The 21,520-nt window shown below is 46.6% G+C and overlaps 1 protein-coding gene across 1 annotated transcript in view; it reads left to right on the forward strand.

Annotated features, from left to right (window-relative positions):
- The window catches only part of LOC138468123 (putative deoxyribonuclease tatdn3-A), a 1,043,131-nt gene that overhangs the window by 847,780 nt on the left and 173,831 nt on the right, over positions 1 to 21,520 (forward strand). The window lies entirely within an intron of this gene.

Genomic DNA, 21,520 nt, shown 5'->3' on the forward strand with positions numbered 1-21,520 from the left:
GGCTCATATGGATAGTCAGTCCTGGCGCCATAGGTGCCAGGCTCATAGATTAAAACTTACCTGATGCAGACCATGCTGCAAACTTACCTGATGCAGACCATGCTGCAGAGCTCCAAGCCAAACAAGGCTTGGAAGGGACTACTTTACCTAGGGACTATTTTTTATTCCAGTGGGGTCGGGGAGGAATACTGACCTGGGACTACTTTGAAGGCTATTTAAACCACACCCGAAGAGCAGCACACACTTCCCGTTATTCTGCATCCAGCAGTGTAACGCTCACCCTGCCTGCAAGTCTGCATCCAGTCTTCTGCCACACCCGCCTCAAGTCTGGAGCTCCTAGAAAAAGGGAGAAAGAAGGAGAAAAGGTTAGAACAAGAGCAATACCTTTGATCCTTACCTGAATTCCCGATCCACTGCGCCTTCCAGCTGGAAGAAAGAAGTTATTTTATGCGTGTCGCCTCGCCTGCTGCAGCGCAGCGCTGAACTCACCGGCCTTCGCAGCATCTTCACTATCCATCGCATCCTTCTGCATGTTCCCGCCGCACTCCGGCACCTAAGGGGAACACAATAACAACAAGGTGAGCCAAGGGAATAAACAGAGGCAATATTAGTTACCCCCAATAGACTTACCTGATTTTACCGCCAGGGGTACTATTCCTCTTCTCGGGTCGGCGCACCCTCCACCGCATCTTCGCCGTATCCCCGCCCCTAAGGGGAAACAAAAGGACAGCAAGGTGAAACAAAGGGACAAACAAGGGGAATCCTCCTCACCACAATAGACTTACCTAATTTTACCGCCGGAGGCATTATTCCACGAGACTTCATAATTTCTCTCAGCACCTGAATAAGGGAGAAAGCAACAGGTTACATACTGACATTATTTTATCGAACTGTGTTGGATAATAAAAATCCTTACCTGAATGTTACCGGTTGCCACGAGGAACTCTTCGCTAGGGTCAAGCTGCAACCTGCAAGGAATCAGACAAGAGTGAAAGTCAGACATTTGAACTCTTACGAACTATATACCTACGGCGTCTTGCCGGAAATCTCAGAGTCAATATTGTTCTGGAACTCACCTATTGCTTCGAACCAGTGAAGCAACTGGTTATCTACGCGCCGCTGCGCTCAATGCAGGATGGAGAGCTCATCTTTCCAAACCATCAGGTGAGACTATAAGAGGGGACATTAAAGTTGATCAGTGGGGAGAACAGCGGGGGTGGGGGTTAACGCTCAACTCCACAGGTGGTTAATTCCCTTTCTCCATTTGCAGAAGAATACTCCTTCGGGCCAAGTAAACGAAGCTAGGTTAGCCAGTCCAGTCTGTCATCTCGGCACTACGCATCACATTGGTGGAGACCGCAGCTGTCCAGTTCAGATCGACGCCCCTGTGGGAGCCAGGTGAGCGTAAAAATGCTTCCAAAAGGCGCAGTGGTGCAGAACTTGTGTCAACTTTTTGGGACATGAAATGACTCCTGGGGGTCTCTGTCCCCAGGAGAAGAAAGTGGAAGCACTCCTAAAACTTAAAGACCCCACAACTCTGCTGGGGTTAAGAATCCTACTTGGACTGACTAATTACAGTAGGAAGTTCATTGAGTATTACGCAGAGATCACAAGACCCCTGATCCATCTATTGAAGGGTGGGGGTCAAGTGGGAGTGGGGTCCAGAACTAGCCGGGGCAGTAAAGCAACTCAAAAGAAGCCTCTCACAAGCGCCTTGTCTAGCTTACCCTGTCAGAAACAAGGAGTTCTTCTTGGAGACAGGGTTCTCGAATACTTGCTTAACAGCAGCATTATATGAAAAGCATGACAAGGTCAATAAACAAACGTCTTAAAACCCAGGACAACATGGAGGCGTACCTGAATTCCCCGCACAAAGTCTATGAAGAAGACGAGTGCGAGGGGAATGCCTGCAGTTTATGTGGATGGATGCTCCTACCATGTTGACAACAACGGGGAAAAGGAACTGGTGGCCGGCGTTAGGAATGCCTGGGTGAATGATGCCCCATAACCCTCTGCTGGGTACAAAATCGGTCCCCGCAGTAGTCAGGTGGTGGAGTTGATTGCAGTTCATCAGGCCATCCTCACTGCCGTCCAAAACCAACTCCACAAACTGGTCATTATCACTGACTCAGATTATGTCCGGAACGGGTTCGTGGAGCACCTGGTTAATTTGAAACCAGGGGCATGCTGTGTGCTAATAAGAAACTGCTGAAACCTGGCAAGCTAATCCAAAATATAGATGATCTGGTCACCTCTAGTGGGATGACCATCTATTGGAAGAAGATCAAGGGTCATTCCAGGACAGAGGGTCCAGACAAAACTGCAAACGACCTAGCTGATCAGTTGGCCAAAACCGGAGCCATCCAGGGGGATCTCCTTGACATCGAGTCCTGTTGGGGGAAATCCAGGTCACTGCTATCACTAATTCCCAGACAAATGCTCACAATGAACTCTCAACTGCCCAGTGGAGTAGGAAGACCCCAGATGCTGATTTAATCATGGCACAAAAGGGGATCCGGTTATTGGTAAATTTTATCAACACATTGAGGACCCTGAGAACTTTCCCCTGACAGATACCGATTGTATTGGAAAAGAGTACCTCAGGGTGTTGAAGTGTCCAAAAATGTTCCGAATCCAAGACAGTTTGTTGGTGAGGAGATCCATATGTGGCTGTGACCAGTGGGCGGTCCCTACCTCATTCCGAAGCCTGATGCTAAGTCACGCCCACGGTGCATCCACAGCCGGTCATCAGGGTGTTCACACTACTTTAGAAATCTTGCGAGAGGTTGAATACTGGCCACATATGGGGCAGGACCTCGACCAATACTTGAAGGGGTGTCTTGTGTGTGCACAATTTCAGCCAAGTTCACTCACACACCGAGCTCCCCTCCAGAAGAGGGGGATGACACTGCCTTGGTCAGATTTACAAGTATATTTCATCGGGCCCGTGATTCACTCCTCTAGAGGGAACAAGTACATGTTAACTGTAACATGCTTGTTTACCAAATGGGTGGAATGTCTCCCGGCCCCAAATTGCAAGGCAGAAACAGCAGCTGCCCTGATGATCAACCACATCTTCTCGCGTTTTGGCCTACCCTAAAGGATTGAGTCAGACCGAGGTAGTCACTTCACCAGCGAAGTGATGACAAAGGTGTGGGAAATACTTGGGTTAAAAAGGAAACTTCACATTGCATACTGCTGTCCTCTAGTAGTGGAGTTGAGAGGTACAATAAAACCATTGTGAGCATTCTAAAAAAGTTTGTGGCAGACTCTGGGCCAAGTTGGGACATCCGATTACCGCTTGTCCTGATGGCCATCAGATCTACACCTTCTTCTGCAACTAAGATGTCTCCATTTGAGCTGATGACTGGACGAAGGATGGTGCTACCTCAGTATCTGCTCTATAGATCACAAGAGCAGACAGTGATAAACGCTTCCACAACTCATGAATATGTTGAGAATCTGAGAAAACACCTTCAACATGCTTTTGCGTACGATCAGCGGAATCTGGAAAGATCTGCCAAGGTTATGAAAACTCAATATGATTTAAAAACAACCAAAAAGGAATACCAAGTAGGAGACAGGGTCTACTTGTACAATTTCCAAAGGAACCAGACCAAAGCGTGCACATTTTTGCCCAGTTGATCCATATCTGGATCAACTGATTTCAAAATTCACAAATGAAATTGTAGATAAAAGTTCACCTGTCGCCTACAGAATCTGCATCCCCAAAGGAGTACTGACAGAAGAGAAATTGGTCTATATTAATCAGCTAAAGAGTTGTCACCCTAGGCACATTTTGCAACAAATTGAGGAACCAAGAGAGAATCAAATAGAGGAGACATCTGAAGCATGAGAATAAGAAAAAGAAGCAGAAGGGAACAATGGATTTATAAGATAATTATGTTACAGGGAGTATTTTTTTCCTTCACTATCAATTGTCATTATTGAATGCATGCGTGTCCCACTGCTGTCAACCCTATTGGAAGGCAGTTAGTGGGAAAATGAAGTAACCAGTTTTTATTCATTCAATAGATTCGTACTGGTTGCGCCTATTCAAAGACCAAGGAGGACATCCCCGGCATCCTGCAAGGGAGAAATCAAAGAAAATCTGAGGGTGTCACTCAACACCATAAATGAAGATTCAAGAGAAAGCTGTGGGTGTCGTTCCACGCTCCGAGAGACAGCGAGAGGATCTTGGCGTTCCGTTCTCTGATGGAAGGGCTCCTAACTGATGAAGCCCATGTTGCCCTACTCTCCCTCGAAAAGGATCTCAGAAGAGTCGGGAGGGGGAAATCTGTGGGCTGCATTGACCCATTGAACAGAATTTCTCCAAAACCAAGCTGCGCTTCAGCAGAAACAGCAAAATGGTTGCGCTGGTTCCAGTGAGCACCATGGGCTCAAAACTGCGTTGTGCAGCAACAAAAAGATGCCTGCACCATCTTGTCAAGCACATATTGGGCAGGATGGAACTAGGGGATACACTGAGGGAGATTGCCAGTGTGTTCTGACATATACAAAAGGAATAGAGTGAAAAAGCAGTGCTGCTCTGCTGAAAGCCCAAAGTCCCCAGTGAAAAAGGAAGAATTTCACCTTTAAAAATGATGCTGCTCTGATGCTATTTTCATCTGTTCTTCCTCAAACTACTGTTATTAATGAGGCCCTGTCTCTCCATTCATATCCCCATTGTGCTTCAGCAAAACCAAGCATGACCCCTGAATGACAGGCTTGTCAAACCAAATCTGAGAAAAATCAACAAAGAAACTTCACTTTTACCCGTACGGGAAGCACGCTCATTTTTACAAAGTATCAAAGATCAGTAGCTCAAAGAAACTCCAGCTATCTGGGCTATGTCAATTTAAGTGCATCTGTACTTCAAATAAACTACTGCCCACAAGAAAATAACTATGATTGCAAACAGTGTGGGAATCCGGATGGAAAGTCAAAAAAACGAATTTAAGAAGCAAAGTGCTAGCAGCTTGCACCACATGTGTAAAATGGGCTTTGCAAGCTTAAGGAACACAAAAATGGCAGTTTTAAAGAAATGTAAAATGTTGAATGAAACCTTCTCTGTGTCTAGCAATGAAAAGGGGTTGGCTGCTGGGAAACACATATGGGCTGTCTATTCAACAGGCTTGTTTTTGATTCAGGACCAAATAAAAGAAAATAAAGGTTTTAAACTGCCTTTGCTAGATTGTGCAGGCTTCCAAAGACAGGTTATTCCATTTGGAAGAGCTAAGGCTCCCCCAAGAAAGGGAACCACCATAAACTCTCAGTAGATACTAACACCTCCGTGATAATTACTAGGTTGCACAGAATCTGGTCTGGGCAGAACCCTCTGACAATGGAACCTCCAGGAAATGCACATGTGAGAAAGAAATTCACACTTCCTCATGATTTCTACAGGAAGCTTCAAGGAAATCTACATGATGACCCGGCCCCTGAAGGGGGGGTAGCCTTGAAAGGCAGGTCCACACATGGGGAACAGATTGAACATTTGCCTCCAAAGACTATTTATTAATAAAAATGTAAAGACTTTTATCTCTGCAGCAGGACTTTGTAAAAATGCGAACATTTCGCAGTTTAATTGTGATTCTGTGGTTTATAATTTGAGACATTGTAGAATTCACCGACACCTTGGGGACAGAAATGGCAAGGAATTGGGGATTATAAGGAAAGTATCCATGATGCCATTGCAAATTTTAATGCTTACCTTCCTTATGATAATTGACACACGTGTATAAATTTACAGAATTTTAGGCCGAATCTTTGATACTCAAAATTTCCAAAAAGTATTAGAAGGAGAAACAATGTCTCACAGAGTTCAGAGTTGGAGTGGAATGGTCTCCATACAATATGTAACCTGTTTATATAAGTTGCTAAGCGACTTCAACTGTATAAATGTACCATTTGTGGCAAAATTGAATTTTAGCTAACTGTGGGAGGTTTTTGAACATCGTAAAACTCACATCATAAATCTGACATTCTGCCTTGAAATCCAACCAGTTGAGAGCGAGGCGGGGACTAGCACCCCTTACCAATCCATTCGGTTAGAGGTGGGCTTAGTTAAGCCTGCCCAGCCATATACTTTGATGATGTCACTATGCATTATAAATAAGAGTCTCAGAAAAGACTCCAGACAGACACATTTCCTGAAGTTCCTGATTCCAGACTTCACTGCAAAACCCAAGCATTGCTGATCCTATTCCCAGCAAGGCCATTGATCCAGAAAAATCCACTAATCTCCCATTAAGTAGGGGAAAGTTGTGGTACCTTTTGCATCCTGAAATCAGGCTGGTTTGCTACCCACTACCTGCATGCCCATTGCAATCCTGCCATTCAGCTGTCCTTTGCCAGGAGAATTGCTATCCAGTGACCCGAATTGCCCAGCTGTTTGCTACCCGATGACCAGACCTTGCCCAGCTGTCTTTTGCCAAGCTGTCTTTTGCCAGGCGTGCCTGCCGTGTGGTGACCAGAACCTGTTGACTGTCCAAAAATCCCAAAAATAAAAAGTGGACTGTGAGTATAATCCCTACCCCATAGAAATACATAGCCTACCTTACCTTGCCTTTGTCTCTATCCCACTACCTAAGGAATCCTATTTTTACGATGTTAACTTGTTGAAACTGTTAGAATTATCCTCGTATCCTGTCCTTAATTTTTAAGTGCTAGCGCTATCGCTTTTCAATTTTGTCTGGTGTAATCCTAAACCATTAGTCATATTTCGAGTGATCCGACAGGTTTCCGCCAGGGTTGGGTTCTGGGGTGACAGGGTTGAACTCGTGAATCAACCTTGGATCTTACTGTGTCCACCTTTCGCGGTCTAGTCTGAATACTCTAGTTTGAACGAAAACTGTTCTTGTCACAACTGATTCCCTTTCCTATTTCACGGCTTCATTTCACTCAAATTGACCCTTTTTATATCTTGCATATCTCCTCCAGTTTCATAGCTAGAAACCCATTTTCAACTCTGTAGTGTCCCTGTGATGTATACCTATCCCCCAGCCCAAATCGGAGTATTTCACCCGTTTTTATTAAAAACCATTTGGGTAATGTAAAGCGGGAATTGAGTAAATTGCAACTTTTGAACGTGTCATTTGGCTGCAGCATGCTCTAAACTTTCCACTCATTTTCGAATTGTATGCCTTTTGCTGATCCATTGCATTGTGATTGCCAGTGATATAACATACCTGCTATTGTGATAAAACATATGTATATTATAATTTAACCACACATTAATTAATTATTTGTAAAATTCAAGTGTTATTTTAGGCCTTTGCTAAGGGTTTAAAGTATGTTTGCCTCAGATTTGTATTCTTTGTTCTGCCTCTTATCCTTGAGTATCTGCAGCTTCTTTCTATCCACTAAGAATTCGATTATTTGTTGGTTGAGGGAACATTGCCAGGGGAAATTCTAACTTGGGTGCTATCTTTCTTAAATCAAAAAGTGCTCCTATTCAACCGTGCTGTATATATGTTCTAGGGGAAGTTTAACCCAGTGCATTGCTTTCATTTTCATTGTAATTATCACCCCATTGGTGATTGCTGCCCTATTTTTAACATTGTATGATTTCTTTGGAATTTTAACATACAGAAATAGTGCATTTCACCAACCAGCCTGGTTCATGGTCCATTGTGACCCGGGGTATTTGAAAAAGGGGGTGTGATACGAGTTGTGTACCATCTCAAATTGAATCTGCATAAAATAAGGAGAAAGACATATCAATTGAGCGCTACATCCTAGGCTGAGACCAAGGTGTGTGTCGCCAGATTGAAATCCTTAACAATCTCCAACCCACTTCTTAATAACACTACTTTCCTCCTTATATTCAGCAACCTCCACCTTATCCTTGTGGGCCTGCCTCCTTTCCTGCACCAGCCAATTTACTTTCTCTAACCTTCCCCCTCCAGACAACCCCCACAAATCTTTACAACCCTCCACCTCCTTAAACATTTCTGACCCCGCCTGCCGATCTTGACCAACCCCTACTTTAGCTTTGCCAACAATCATCTGATGATTCCCAGGCTCATCTTCAGTAACTCCAACTACCTCCACTGTCACCCACCATCTGGGGACCCCCGCATGGTGGTTCATGGTGAGTGCCAGACTCCTGCTTAGTCGAGTTGATTGGAGAACCTGGGTTATTTCTCCTGATACGCCCCTCTGATGTGTGAATAAAATCGGCAGAGGTGTAAATCAAATGAAAGACTGGGAAAATACACCCCCACATTAGCAGGCTGCAAAGCACAATTGTTACTGAATGGTACACAGAAAGATAATATATATATATTTTTTTATGTATTATTTTCCACAAACAACAGTTCAAACATTACAACCATTTAGGACGTTCATGATCAATATTAAGGCATCAAGTTATTCAATGCACTCTCCCGTCCTCCCCCCTCCTTCCCCAAAAACTTGAGCCGTCATATCCATGCCATCTCCTTGAACACCTCCGGATGACTCAGTTATTGCCAACTCATCTTGGTTTTTTCGACATCCTGATTGACCTGGTGGGGGTTTGCCATCGAGGCCACCAGCTGTCTCCAGGCTATCAGGGGGCCTACCCCTTCGTCTCCCCCACTAGTGACAGCTTCGTACCAGACCGCTGTTTCTGCTTCAGCCCTTTTCAGGAGGTCCGCCCACCACATCTCCACTTTAGGCCTATGAGCCGCTTTCCAGCTCATCGCAATTCTGCGCTTGGCCAGGATATAGGCCAGGTCTTTCATTTTGCTGATGTGTTTTAGATTACGTGGCCTAGGGAAACTACCCAGCATACACGCCCAAGCAGACCCCACATCCAGCACCACCCCCTGACTGTCCAATCTCATCTTCAGTTCTACCCAGAATACCTGAATCTCTGGGCAAGCCCAGAACATATGTAGCAGCCCAGCCTCTTCCTTCCTGCACCTGGGGCATTTCTGTATGGCCGAGCCACCAAACCTGGCTATTCTGCCGGGCGTCAGGTAAGCTCTGTGAGTGACATACAGCTGAATCTGCTGGAGTCTTGCGTTTTGGGACACCTTCTTATGGTACCTTTGGGCTCTATCCCATTGCCCCTCTGTCATGGTTTCCCCCACCTCCCCCTCCCAGTGAAGTCTCAGTTGGAGCAACTCCTTCCCCGCCTTTGCACTCAAGAGCTTGTATATCCGAGATATTTCGTGCCCACCCTCCGAGACATCATACATCATTTCCACCGAGGCATCAGGTTCTTCCGCAAGCACCGTCTCAGGCCACCTCTCCCTCACCCGTTTCATGATCCTGGTGTAAGTGATATATTGGGCCTTATGAACCCCTGTTTCCTCTTGCCGCCTCTCGAATTCCACTGCCTCCTGCCATATGTCTCCCAGGGTGGCCAGGCCTACCGGTTCACAGTTTCTGCGGATCCCTTTGATCAGTTGGGAGTCTTCCCCACATAATGCCACCAACAGGACCTGTTGAGAAAGCGGGTCCGGGTCACCCACCGTTCTCCATGCTCTGCGCCAGACCTCCCAGCCCAGCACCAACAGTCTCCCCATCTCTGCCACTTTTGTTTTATGCAGCCACACTGTTTCCTTTCAAAAGTATGGGGCAGAGTCACCCTGTAGAAGTCTGGCCTCCGCAGATTCCTCTGTGGACAACCATCTAGCCACATATGATAACTGTCCGCCAAGTAATATAATTCAAAGTTTGGCAGGTTTATGCCTCCCTTGTCACACGAGTTTTGTAGTTCCCACAGGGCCACCCTATTTCTAGAATTGTGCCATATAAGCCCCTGCACAGGCTATGGAGTCTAGCAAAAAATATTTTGGGGATTAAGTACGGGATATTTACAAAAAAGTGCAGTAGTCTGGGCAAGACCACCATTTTGAGCAGTGCTGCTCTTCCCATCATGGCCAGGGGCAGTCTGGACCATAACCCCATGCTGTTTTTTATGCCTGCAACTGCTTTCTCCGTATTGTGTTTGTGTTCCACCTCTAACTTATGATATATGTTTATGCCCAAGTATCTGAACGTCTCTGTCTGCCAGGGTATCTGTAGAATGGGCAGGTTTTCTAGTGGGACATTTTTGTACCTTCCCATGGGGAACACGCTGGACTTCCCGGAGTTTACCGATATGCCCGAGAGGGCATCACCTCCAGCACAAATTGCAGGTTCTCCTCTGGGAAGCACAGATAGAGGAGCATGTCATCAGCATACAGTGATATTAAGTGTGTGTTTCCTGTAGTACGAATCCCCACCTCTCCATATTGTTGCCTGAGGCAGATATCCCTGGCTCCAACGCAAGTATATATAACATGGGCGACCAGGGGCATCCCTGTCTAGTCCCTCTGCTGAGTTGCCACTTATCCGAAATTATAGCGCCTGTCTTGACCCTTGCAATCTGGGAGCTATATAAAATCTTGACCCATCTTATATATCCCGGCCCTATCCCGTATCCTTTCAGGGTTGCCATCAACCATGGCCACCTCACTGAGTCAAATGCCTTGACCGCATCCAATGACACTATGGCCATCTCGCCCGGGTCCTTCTCTGTTTGGTCAATAATATGGTGCAGCCTCCTGTGATTGTCTGTGATGTTCCTGCCTGGGACATAGCCTGTTTGGTCCGGGTGTATCAATTTGCCAATTACTTGTTTAAGCCTGTTGGCCAGCACTGCCGTGAGTATTTTGCTATCTTGATTGAGCATTGATAAGGGCCTATAAGACCCACAGTCCACATTCGGCTTACCCAGTTTCAAGTTTGGGATGATCACTGCCTCTCAGGGAGACTCTGGCAGCTCCCCCTGTTCATAGGCCTCATTGAATGTGGCCAGAAGTGGTTTGAGTAACTCCTGCCTAGACGCTTTGTAGAATTTGCTGGGTAACCCATCTGACCCAGGCGCTTTACACGTAGGCAAATGTTGGATCACCGCCGCCAGTTCGTCTAAGGTGATTGGGGCCTCCAGGTCTGCTCTTTCTATATCGTTTAAAGTGGGCAGCCCAATATCTTCGATTGTTTCCAAAATCTCCTGGCCCATATCTCCCCCCACGTCCTCATATAAACGTTTATAGTATTTTTGGAACTCCTCATTTACCCCATCCTGGGTGTTGCGGATCTGGCCCTCAGCATCCCTAACTTCTCTAATCACCGGCCGGGGTGTCTCATTTTTGTATAACCAGGCCAGTAGTCGGCCTGGCTTATCTCCTCCCGCATGTTGCCTCTCAATATATTTCTTATAGTTTAGCTTACATAGTCTATCCCAGAGCTCACTGCTAGCATTTTGTAGATCTCTCATTTTAGCACTGTCCTCCCGGGTGGTCCCCCCACTTCGCATTAGGTCCTCTAGCTCCCTTTCCACTTTCTGTAATTTTTGTTCTATCCCTCCTTGGAGTCCTTTGGATTTAGATATGGCTACCCCTCGCACCACCACCTTAAATGGCTCCCATACTGTTCCCATGGATCGTACGCTTCCCGTATTTATGTCAAAATATTCCTCTATGGCCTCCCTCAGGTCCTCCCGGAATCCTGAGTCCTGCAGGGCCTCAGCTCTGAGCCTCCATGTTGGGGTACGTGCTCTAGGGGGGTGGTATCGCCACTCCAAGACCAGAGGCGAATGGTCCGACAGTACTCTGGCTTTATATTCTGCACCCACCATTTCTCCCACTATCTCTGCGGAGGCGAACACGTAGTCCAGCCTAGTATGTAGGTCATGTGGCGCGGCATAGTGTGAGTACTGCCTATCCCTTGGATGCAGCCGCCTCCATACATCCTCCAATCCAAGATCTGTCAACAGTGTCCCTAGCGCTTTGGCTGATGGTGCCAGTTTTAAAATCTTGCTATCTGACCTGTCCAGCGTGCAATTGAAATCACCTCCCCACAATATTGCACCACCCAGCAGGGGGGCTAACTTTACTATATAGAGACCTAAAGTAGGCTGCAGTATCATGGTTAGGGGCATACAAGTTTATGATGTTCACTTCTCTGTTTTCCAGTGGTGCTGCCACCACCACCATTCTGCCCTCCGGGTCTGTTGTCGACCGAAGCAACTGAAACGGCACGTGCAGTGCCACCCATGTTACTACCCCTCTTGTGTATGCCGAATATGTGGCTCCCATCACGCTACCCTTCCATTTTCTAATTACCACCTCCAGTTTCTCCTTAGTGAGGTGGGTTTCCTGTAGCAGAGCTACATCAACCCTCATCCTCTTCAGGTACATCATCACTTTGTTAACGTTTGAAATAACTATTAAGGCCCCGCACATTCCAGGTCACAACTCTGAGATTACCCGATTCCATTGTCCCGATGTCTGCTCTCCTCTTTCCCCTTCTCATGTCTGCCTTGGTGGCCCGTATTCCGGCTCATTTCCCTCCCGCCCTCCCCAACTTCCCACTCCCCCCTTTTCCCAACCTTACCGCACTGCACACAACTCTTTCCCTCCCCCCTCCCTGCCCTACCCCAACAAATGCCCAGCTCCATCCTTGGATCTCAGGCCCACCCGCGTCTGGTCCCTTCTCGTAGATCCGAGGATTGGGACCCTGCGGGGTGTCACCAAACTAGTGGAGACCTAACTAAGCGTAATGCTATGGGGGTTCAAGGGTTATTTCCCAGGAGCTCCCGCTTATGTGATTGGGATTATTCTGTTCAACCAGATCTTACAAACATATACTGACTATGCTGCACCTTCCCTGCGTGCCTTCTTTAATGCTATATTCTAGTCCCAGTGTCTTACGCTATGTCACCTAGGGTGTCACAGCCTCATGTTATTTATCTTCTTCAGCGCCCGTCTGGATATCCGATTTCTGGGGGCGACTCTGCATGTCCAGCCAATCCATGGCGCCTTCTGGCGTATCAAAAAACAAAGTTTTGTTCTTGTGGAAAACCTTCAGTTTGGCCGGGTAAAGCAGCATATATCTCTGACCCGTTTCTCTCAGTCTTCTTTTCATCGCTCTGAAGTTCATTCTGCTGTGCTGTACCTGCAGGGTATAATCCGGGGATGCAGTGATTTTTGCGGGCCCCCTTTCAATTGTTCCACCCTTCTGGAAAAATTCGAGTATCTTTTCCCGATCCCGGTAATTCAGAATTTTTGCGATCAATGCCTCAGAGGGGCTCACGGGGGCGGTCTTCTTGTCAAAGCCCTGTGCACCCTTTCGACAGCAAACCCCTGGGTCAATGCCCCTTCAGTTATCTCCTGCAGTAACATGGTTTCCACGTATTCCGTTGGGTTAGACCCTTCCATTCCCTCTGGCAATCCAACGATGCGGATGTTATTGCGTCTAGCGCGTCCTTCCGCCTCCTCCGCTCTGTTCTCCAGGTTGCCTACTCGCTGTACCAGGGCATGGAGTTCCGATCTATGGGCTTCACATTCTGCTGTGTTTGGGGCCACCTCCTTCTCCAGGTTTCCAGTGCGCTCCGCAAGCATTCTCACATCTTGTCTTAGCAAGTTCACATCTTCCTGGACCGCTCCGACCTTAAGGTCCAATGCTACTTTCAGTTTGTTCATAGCCATGCCCAGTTTGGTCTCCCAGGCAACTTTCAGGTCCGCAATCGCCGCCAACACCTCCTGGATTGTGCCCGGGGCCTCCTCCGTCGCGGTAGTAGGTTTATCCTTACTCCTGGCTCCCTCTGCCCTGGGAGATGTCTTTGCATAAGCATCCAGCGTGGGCTGCTTGCTCTTTGGTCTAACCACTTTGCTCGACATTGTGCTGTTCCCCTTACGTGTGCGCCAGCACAGCCGCCTCGCTTGTGAGGGTCCACGTGGTGTCGTACTTATCCGAAGGCTAGGGCCTGCTTGACCGTGTTAGGGGTGCTCCCCAGCTATCCGTTGTGCACTAAGAATGGACTGTGTCCTCCCACGTATTTGCACCCGCTTGGTGTTACTCCGCTGGCCCCCTAGTAATCGGGCGCTTCCGCTGTTTCCACTCCCATCCACGCCGGGGCCCGTCTGGGCTCCACCGCCTTCAAGCCCACAGACGTGTCTCCGCTATTGACCAGCCCAGTGCTGATACAAGCTCTGTTTTTCCCTGTTCCTTGATGGTGGGGGCTCCCAGAGCTCAGTATTTGTCAAGGCAGCTTATTCTGTTGAGCCTGTGTATGTGGCTCCTGGGCTACAGTGTCTCATTGAACTTTGAACGTTCACCATTCATTATGCCACCTTGTATCCCCTGCAGTCCCCGCACGTCCACAATGGGTAGAGCGCCGTGTAGGGGAACCGTGTTCGGCAGTGCTTTCCGGGGCTACCTCAGCCGCTCTTCAAACCTGTTGTGCGCCTCCTCTGCGTCTGGGGAGGCTCCACCGGTGCGTTCGAGGCCAATACGGCCCATCAGGACGTGCCCGGCCCTCCAGGCTTACAGCCCGTTGGCTGGTGTAAGCGCTCGGCGGGCCCGGTGTCAGCCGATGTTCCTTGGAGCGCCCGGCTCTCGCAGCACTGCCAGGTGCCAGCCCCGTTAACTCTCCATCCATTCCCAGCATGCCGGGCCCCGGCAGGGGCCAGTCCTCCACTTCTCCTGTGGCCCCCCAGTACCAACTCAGCTGGAGCTCTGGCGCCGCCGGGCGAGTATGGCGCGAGCCGCCTCAGGGCACCATGTGCAGTGGTGGCGATGCGGCCCAAGGTGATCTGCCTCCTCCTCCCGCTACGTCCTGCCGGCGGTGCAGGCCAGGGTCATCAGTCGCCCGTGTTGCAGCCGCAGGTGCCGGTGATCATCGCTTGGCCCGACTGGCCACTTCCAGCGGGTCTCATGCACGGCTGGGCTCCACACAGACCGTGAGGCTTTCGCAGAAATTTCCACTGCACCATCCAGCTCTGTCCGTGGCTGCGACATTGCGGTCAGTTTATGACCCTTTGTTAGCAGTTCGCCATTTTGGCCGTCCTCCCATTTCGGGTGCCGGCTTTCTCCTCAAGGCCGCGGCTCCCCGTATTCACAACAGATTAGCCTTGCGCTTCGGTCAGCATATTCCCTGAAACTTCATGCAGCACAGGGTTTGCTGCCAGTCTGCTTTTTCACCCGCTTTCTCCCAATATTGTCAGGATCAGTGCTGGATCAAAGGGAGCTCCCGAAAAGAGCATCCCTTCACGTAGCCATGAAGCCACACCCCCTAACCCCCACAGAAAGATAATATATACCCTTTTGTCTTAAGTAATTAACCTGATCCCGCTCTGTAGGGCATTCAGGAGGCCTGACAGTGCCGTTATCAGGACCCAGACTCCTAACAGGAAATAAGGTATGTGTCACTCAATAAACCAGTATACAGTATGTCTTAGTAGCAAGATAGGACAAATTCTTACCGATAGGCAATGGGCTAGTGGAAGATATGAGGAGGAAGGATGTGGCCAAAAGAATCCAGAAGAATGAAGGAGAAAATAACAAACAGGGAAGGTTAGTAAGGCTCTTACCCGGGCGGCACGAGGGTCGCACTAGTTCTGAGGTGGTGCACGGGATAATATCGGCAAGGCGTCCTGGTCGTGCACAAGATCTCAAAACTGGAAAGGTTTGCAATGTCCGTGAGGAAGTCGGGAAATGGAAGAGAAGCTTGTGTAAATTACGTGCGAGAGCTCTGGAGAAGGCAAGAGCAACCAGTACAGGATGAAGTCTTCAAGAGCGATGAAAGTAGATTACAGAAACTGCATGCAAATGGAATCCAGGGACAGGCAAAATTCAGCTGTGGCGGACCAGCTGAAGTACACAATCGGGAGGCAATCGGAATCCAATAACAAACAAGGTTGGCAATGGCGAGGAGTGTACGGTATAAAACAGTATAAAATCAGCATGCAATCGGAATCCAAAAACGAAGGCACTAAGGAAGAAGTAACGAGAGCAAAACAGGAACTCAGCGTCAAGGTAGTGAGCGACTGCAATCAGACCCCGACCAGCTGACTTGGTCACATTCGCATGCGGGGAAACCATGGCAACCCGCTTTTGCGTCATTGCAGCTAAGCATCTCCAGGGCAACCACCACCTGTGAAGGAACGGGGCTGCGAAATGCCACGTCCTCGGGGGAGAGAGACCACACACCCTAGACTGGGAAGCACGGAGATGGGTCTGGGGTCAAGTGAACGTAACATCCACAATAACCTTTACCACCTCGTCCTAAGTCTCAATCTTCTCCTTCCGATGGTCATCAGTCTCATCTTCCATCTCAAAAACCTCCTTCTGAAACTTTACCTCCTACTTAAGGTGTACCAATCAACTCTTTAACTTCACCAGTTGCCTCTTCCTGATCATAACCACCCTCCTCCTTACTCTCACCAAGCAACTAGTTTAAATAGTAACCTACCGCCTCTGTGAACTGAAATACCTCCAAATATTTACCAGCTTCCTACTTGCAAACATTAATTATTTCCTTAACCTCCCCTGCAACTCTTTCCTCAGTAAAGCCAACCACCATCAACTCACCAGACCTCTCCAGGGCAGTCTCCCCTCTGACCTATAAGCACCTCGTTGCTCCTGCATCAAACTCTCCTCGTTCTCGCTCTTCAATCTACTTCATACTCCAGTCCAGTCACAACATCTTTCTTCCAAACTCCCATGCCAAATGACCTAGCCCATGTGTTTTTACAGGGCCTTAGCCCGCCTTTCACCCTCTCGCTGTTGTAACAGGACTCAGGCGTGGTAGTTGGGATAAGGATTGTCTATCAGCCTGTGCCCTTTGGGGGTGACTTGGATCCCTGATGTTGGTAGTGGGATTGGCTTGTTCCCTTCTCTTAGGTGGTCTTCTTTTTCTCTGCCACACCCTTGCCTTGCCTTCCAGCCTCTCTCTGGGGTAAGGGGAAACAGCTGTGCAGCTTTGTTGTGGGGTCATTGGGGGTGGGGTCGTATTTCTGTGAGCCTGGGTGAATCTCTAGTGTATGCTGGATCTCAGTTCCTGGAACTGCATCCATCAGCTGAGCGTTCCTGCCCTGCTTTTCCTCTGCAAGTTGCTGGTATAGAGTCTGTCTGTCCCACGGATTCCCCAGCATAGTTCAAGTCCCTCCTTTTTTGGTCCTTTTAGGAGTTGTTTCTGTACTTGTGCAAGGGGAGCGGAGAGTGCAGGTTTCTTCCGGCTCCATAAGACTGCCGATATTTCATTAAATTCCTCTGTAGGAGCATCTGCAGAGGCCATGGACCTGACTCCTGCGATGACCACCAGTCAGAGTCAAAGTGGGTTATTTGGAGGAGAGCCAACAGAGAAAGGATGTCTTAACATTACCTGCATGCAGTTGTGCTTTGTGTGCACTAAGCGTTAGGGTTTGACTGGGGCTTGGTGTTCAGCGAGTGATAAGACCTCGGCAGTGATGACTGAAGTGATAAGCAACCAAATACAATTTTTGTCACAGTGACACGCTGAAACGTACATATACTATCTGAAATGATGATGTGGACTTTTATTACTATTAATATTGTATTTATTGAGCGTGGACCTAGCTTCGAGAAGCAACAGAGTACTTTACAGAGGTATACAACAATACAAATAAATAACAGAGCACTTTACAGCGGTAATAACAGAACAAAAATATACAGCTGGAGGTAGGATACAAAGGGGAAAAGTGGAGGGGTATACCTGTACTGGGTTGCAGGCAGGACAGGGTCAGGCGGTGTCTAGTACGTCAGGTGGCACAAGGGGAATTGAAGCATGAACTCAAGATTTCCAGACCCTAAATCAAAATAGGTGGCACGCCAACTCTAGAATTACAATACTGATTCTGGCCTAATGCAGATCGTAATAGTCATTGGACACTTGAAGCAATCAATGTTTAGGCTGCAACAATGAACACTATGGGATTAGAACTCCTACTCTCAATACTAGATGACCAAGAGTACACTCACAAGTAATAATAAAAAAATAATAATATCAATCATATTTATAATAATAAAGGGTCTAGTACATAAGGTCACTCTCACTATGTACAGTTCTATTGCTGCGTTGCTAGGTTTTTCACTTTAGAAAAACCCCTGCATTGGATAGGCATTTGTTAGGCAATGCCATTCCCTAGTACTCCCACCGTTTTCCAGCTGTTGCCACCAAATAGTCAGGCATTACCATAATTAGTCATGATATACATAGGCAAAAAACAGTCATAGGCGCTCCTCTGTGAGAACGAACACGGCTAAATGACCTGCTCTTAGGGAAGGTACCCACTCGAGAGTCCGCAGCCACACATTAGTTCACTGTATCTTTCACAGAAGGGAAATATTAATTTGCATATCAGTCTTTGCCCCACCCACATAGGCAGTCCGGCATTCAAATGCTATGGCAATTCCCTTCTGAACAAGAGTACCAACAGCAACCCCATACACGTGTTTCTGCCTTATTGGTCCTCATCAGTGAGGTGTAGCTGTACCTTCCCAAAGAAGGATAAGCTTGCTTCATTTTCGATCCAGATTCAAATTGCCTAGGTACACCATTTCCAAGGATCCTTGGCACATTACTTTCTGAAACTTTTGAAATGTCAAACCCGAGTGACATCAACACCGGCCCAGCTTCTAACAGAGTGTCGGCTATTAGTTTGGATTGTAAGTGAAGGATCACTGCATCGTTTTTCCTTTCGTTGGAAAATTAGACGGTTTTCAGATCCTCTGATTTAATAGATCTAAGACTTGGAACAAGATGACTAAGCCATAAAACATTATGGCGATTTAGAATTAAGTCATCAGAAGACTCTATGCGTTCCAATGTAAGTCGATGTGGAGCTTGCGTTTTTTGCATGTTTATATTTTTTCAAGAGTCACATTGAACAAAGTCAGTCTTTAAGGTTGACTTATGAACATTGAGTGCTCCATTCTGAACCTTGCATGGAAGACTGTGTGTTTAACAAAAGGTTTTTACGACCCTTAATGTTGGTTTTGGATAATGCCTTTTCTAAGTTGCTCTCAGGGTATCCTCTTTGGCGCAGTCTTTCTTGTAGTTTGGTTAATTGCTCTTCACATTCCTCAGGATCGCTTACAATCCTTTTGCCCCTCAGTATTTGTCCATAAAATAGATTCTTCAGGATGTTCGGGGGATAAAGGTTCATTCTATGCAATAAGTTGTTCCTATCTGTAGTTTTTGTGAATAGGGTTGTAGTAATTGTTCCTTTTATTTTGGTCTGCACATCTAAATTAATAGATGACACATCAATTACTTATGAAATGTGTTTCGTTAGGTTGGGGTTGAGGGATATCAGCTTTGATTGCTCTGCGCCCGCTTCTATTCCAATAGGTTTTAATTGTGTTGCATGTGCGTGAAAGTGAACGGAGAAACGATTCCCCTACTCTGTGTTAATGCAATCAAAATGGGCCTTTCACACAAAAAACTGCGCCACTGTTTGTAAAAAAGAAACCTTTTCTTAGGTTTTTATTAATTAAGCTTGGCCCTTTGTGAGACACATGTTTCGGCACATCATGTGCCTTTTTTCAAATCAGGGCAATGTCAGTCACAGCACATGTTCAATTGTCACATATTAATTTCTGTTCTTCTTGGCATGTCTCCATAAGGTCTCGAGTTAATATTCTTCTAAAGTGTCGTATGTCAGGGGTTTAATCCCTCCTAAAAAGTGTCTGATTCCTGGTCCCCTGCATCGGCTCCCTGATTGTGTGAAAGACCCATTTCGATTCAATTACTTATGAAGACAATTACTATTGAATAAAACTACCTTAAAGATTTTGGTATTTTAGAGTACTGTTCCTTAACTATAAAGAACATTACAAACCACTATGTGGTAATTGGGAGTGCAGCCCACACCGCTGGCTTTGTAGCCAAGGTCCTTGTAGTCTGAATTGTGTGTGCTTTTCATGGAGTCACTTCCTACTGGGTTTGCACACCACACAGGAAAACGAATTGAATCAAAAAATGTTATTTCAGTCAACATTAACATTGGCTGTGCACACTCACCACTCCTTCAATCACTAGCATACTGCTCACTACACCAACCCCAACAAATCAGGACATGGACCTTTTCAGAACAAAACGTAACTATTACACTGCTTGTTTATTTGTAATAAAAAATACATTTAAATATGTTACATAACTTAAAAGGTTTAGTAAATATTTTTAAAAGCATCAATCAAGCCAAATAATGATCAAATAACTTTTACAAATGGCACCCACCATTTTGGAAGGAGAATGGCTGACAAATTCACCACACAGTAGAAATTCAGCAAAAGAGTGCAAAAAGGTGTGTCTGGAGGGAAAATTAGTGGGAATGGGAGGCACATCCTATAGATTTCACTTGGCGACGGCCATTAAATGAGTGGGACACAGAGGCAAAATACATATATCCATCCTCATATGTCAACCTGCATTGAAAAGCATTACAAACCTGCATTCAAAGCCCCTATTTCAAGCTCTCGTGTTAAAGCTCTTATTTTCATGACAATAGTTTCCGCTTAATAGGTAGCGCTTTCAGCGCACCTTATAGCCAAAACTAAAAAGACAAGAAAACAGCTGGCACTCTTTACCAACAGATATTGGCCAGTCAATCTAATGTAACAATTGATGAACATAAGAGGCTGTTTCTAAATCCCCAATTACAACAAATCAATTTCATGTGGCGATTGACATAACAGGGGTTAATTTAACATGGCAAACCACTGTATCCATTCTCAAATGCAATCAAATTGTAACACTCTCCTACACCGTATTTTATACCATTACCTTAGCCCCATAAATGTTTTGCTAAAGTGATAGATATGAGCCAGAACTAAGCAAGTGTTACTTTTACACAAAATATCAACCTCTGCAGGATGATGGGCGAGAGCTCTAGGACTGACAGACCCTTCACTATCTGGCCAGCCGTTCGGGTGAGGGCCCAGTAATCTGGCTGGATGAAGGCTGTGGTCACATTTGGCAGCTGTAGGGATGCATTTCGCAGAGTGTTGCCAGTTTAACTCCAGGATTGGACAACATGTGATTGCAGGAACAAACTGCCAAAACCTTGGGCTCTGCAAGTGGAGAACATCAAAGATTAAGAATTATTGCACCTTCTAGATTTTGAATCTGGAGGGCTCGTGGTAAAAATCAGGGTTAAGGATTGTGGGCTTGTGTAGTGCATGCAAACATTTGTAATTGTCATACAGTCTATCAGAGTTAAGGTACTTGCTTGACCTGCATACATTTAGTGCACAGTAGCGTATTTTCAAAGATGTCAGCAGGCTTAGACTGGCCAATAGGGCAATGGAGAAATGCCCGAAATAAAAACACAAAATGGTAGTGTGGACCCGTTTATTTGGTCAAAGTGGCCCACTTTTTGGCCAGTGTGGGCAACTTTGCGGAGTTACTTTACGACGTGGCTAGTACTTTTGACCATTGTTGCTTCATAAATATTCTTTAGATTTCACAATTTGTATTTCATTTTATCAAAAAAACCTCCCCCTTGGGTACTATTCAAACAGTTTGTTACAAAAGGAATGAATTGCTATTTGCAACTGTAGGCCACTTTTCCATTTTGCTCGACACGATTTTATGCCCCAGTCTGACCCTGGATATCAGTGAACCAGATAGCTAAATGAGTTGAGTGTTCGAGTCTGTGGTGAGGTCTTTGTTCACTTTACAGGTGACAGAGTTGACTCGCAGCCACACCTGCTCATCCTCAACCTTTCCCCCTTC

This window comes from Ambystoma mexicanum, chromosome 4q, assembly GCF_040938575.1.
Source record: "Ambystoma mexicanum isolate Mex_15411 chromosome 4q, UKY_AmexF1_1, whole genome shotgun sequence".
Classification (NCBI taxonomy): Eukaryota; Metazoa; Chordata; class Amphibia; order Caudata; family Ambystomatidae; genus Ambystoma; species Ambystoma mexicanum.